The sequence below is a fragment of the Mauremys reevesii genome, linkage group 1 (assembly GCF_016161935.1).
Source record: "Mauremys reevesii isolate NIE-2019 linkage group 1, ASM1616193v1, whole genome shotgun sequence".
NCBI classification, from domain to species: domain Eukaryota; kingdom Metazoa; phylum Chordata; order Testudines; family Geoemydidae; genus Mauremys; species Mauremys reevesii.
The window spans coordinates 126,001,916-126,005,050 of NC_052623.1; positions in this window are offsets into that span (position 1 = coordinate 126,001,916).

Below are 3,135 nucleotides of genomic sequence, written 5' to 3' on the forward strand. Positions count from 1 at the left end.
CAAAAGACCGTGACTCTGGGCAACGGGTGTGATATTGTGGATGGCTTTGCACAAATGGACTTCCCTAACTGCGGAGGGGTGATAGATGGCATGCATATTCCAATTCTGGCACCAGACCACCTAGCCACCAAGTACATTAGGTGAATCACCATAGGCATTTCACAGACATTAACACAGGCTGGTCCGGAAAGGTGCATGATGCACGCATCTTTCGGAACACTGGCTTGTTCAGGAAGCTGCAAGCAGGGACTTTCTTCCCAGACCAGAAGATCACCATAGGGGAAGTCAAAATGCCCATTGTGATCCTGTGAGACCCTTCCTACCCCTTAATGCCATGGCTTATGAAGCCATACATAGGGCAACTTGACAGCAGCAAGGAGCGGTTCAACAACAGGCTGAGCAAGTGCAGAATGACTGTTGAGTGTGCTTTTGGCTGTTTAAAAGCCCACTGGTGATGCCTGTATGGGAAGCTGGACCTGGACAATGACAATATTCCTATGCTTATAACCGCGTGCTGTACGCTTCATAATATTTGTGAAAGGAAGGGTAAAATCTTCACTCAGGGCTGGACCGCAGAGGCTCAGCACCTGGAGGCTGAGTTTGAACAGCCAGAGACCAGGGCTATTAGAGGAGTGCAGCACAGTGCGGGGCCATAAGGATCAGGGATGCCTTGAGGCAGCAATTTGAAGCTGAAAGCCACTAATATTTGTTGTTATGCTCTGGAGTGCAGTGTTTGTAATGCTAGAAGGTGATTGGTGCAGATGATGTACTATGAAGGTTTAACATAATTGTCTGTTGCTCTGCAGGGCTCTGTTTGCTTTCAGTTAATAAAGACTCCTTTCAAAGCAACACAATTCTTTTATTAAAAAACAACAACCAGAGGAGAGAGTCAAACAAAAAAGAACATCTGTAATACCAAGATAGAACAATACCCAGGGTCTAAACTTATCAATTTTTGGAGAGAATTCCCCCTCCCTTCTTTCTCAGTAAAAGCAATAACAGTACAGAATTAAAGAAATTCTATAGCAAAACACAGAATTGCAAATACAGAAATAAAAGTATAAGAATACTAGTTCCTTGCTAATACTCACTAACTTGAATAGAAGAATTTATTGCAGAAACCTGGGAGGACTTGATTAAGATGTCTGTACTCCCTTAACTCCCAAGAGAGACTCTCTAAAAACAAAGAACAGAAAAAAAAAACTTCCCTCCACAGGGATTTGAAAATATCTTGTCCCTGATTGGTCCTCTGGTCAGGTGTTCACAGGTACTGCTTGTTAACCCTTTACAGGTAGAAAAAAAAAACTTAACCCTTAACTAACTGTTTATGACACGCCCCCCAAATCGCCAACAGTGGGAACCACTGGCGGTGATTTCCTCCTAGAACTGTAAAATAAAGAGATTAATAAAACACATGCAGTATTACATATACTACTAAGCATGTAAACATGTGAAGAACACTTTTTAACCACTTGATTCTGGGAAACTTTCACGAGAGAGTGCATCAGCAACTTTGTTGGAAGCTGCTGAAATGTGTTGAATTTCAAAATCAAAGTTTTGGAGAGCTAAGCTGCAGCGGAGAAGTTTCTTGTTGTTTTCCTTGTTAGTATGAAGCCACTTTAGCGCAGCATGGTCAGTTTGTAGCTGGAACCGCCGTCCCCAAACGTATGGGCATAGCTTTTCCAGGGCATACACAATGGCGTAACATTCTTAGGTCTCACCCCCACTTAGAGCTGTTGGGTTCCAAAATGGGGACCTGCATGGACTCCCCTAAACTAAAATCCTAGTTTAGATCTGGTAAAAGCTGCCACCATCCAATAATGTACATGTATTGGGACACAGTCCTTCCCCAAAATCCTTGGGGATCCCAAGAGCCCCAAATCCATGGAGTTCTTACACCTAGGAGAAATAAACCATTCCCCCCTGCTTCCTCCCCCCTCCCTTTTCCTAGGAGAGATACCGGGATCCAACTACAGAGGGATGCCTCCCTCCTCCCCTTTCCCTGAGAATTTACCCAAGGAAAGATCAACCAAGTCCTTAACAGAAAAGATTTATTAAAGAGTAAAAAGAAAGTAACTGTCTCTGTAATACCAAGATAGAACAATACCCAGGGTCTAAACTTATCAATTTTTGGAGAGAATTCCCCCTCCCTTCTTTCTCAGTAAAAGCAATAACAGTACAGAATTAAACAACCCTCCCGCCCCCAACAACTCACTTCAGTGATTCCCAAAATCAAATCTACTTACTAGGAGCCTCCTCTCCTGGGGTAGAAAAGAACTCCTGGCTTCATGCATCTCTGACCTCCAAGTCATCCTCTGCCTCTGGGTCCTTCCTCCACCTCCACATCCTTGTCCAAGATTTCCTCCTGGCTTGGTCCACTGTTTACTAGCACAGGAGTCAATGAAGTATCCACAGGGGGCTTCACAGTGGAGGTGGGGTCACCACCGAGTATGACATCCATCTCTTTGTAGAACCGGCAGCTCATGGGCACAGCACTGGAGTGGCGGTTTGCCTCCCACACCTTGTGGTAAGCGTTCTGCAGCTCCTTCACTTTGACCTTGAACTGCAGTGTATTCCAGTTCATGGCCCCTTTCTGTCATGCATCGTGATATCTGTCCATAGGTATCATAGTTCCTACGGCTGGAGCGCAGCTGGGACTGGACAGTCTCCTTTCCCCAAATGTTGATGAGGTCCAGCAGCTCGGCATTGCTCCAAGCGGGGGATTGCCTGCTGTGTGGAGCAGGCATAGTCACCTGGAAAGATGCACTGTGGGATGCACGCATCACTGAGCAAACAGGAAGGGGACTTTCAAAATTCCATAGGAATTTATGGGGTGGGGATGACGGTTGGTCACCTGAGGGCAGGGTAGTAGAGTTCAAACCGATAACCAGGGAGGTGAGAACAGGCATTGTGGGACACCTCCCGGAGGCTAATCGCAGCGCTGTGCTCAACCAGGGTGTCTATATGGGCACAGCAGCACTGTAGCCCTGGCACAGAAAGCTCTACGCCTCTCATCGGGGTGATTTTTTTACAGCGCTGTAACTGCGCAGTTTCTGCGCACTAAGTGGCTTGGCAGTGTGTATAACTCAGGAGTTACAGCACAGAAAGCTGCTTTACTGTGCAGAAACTTGCCAG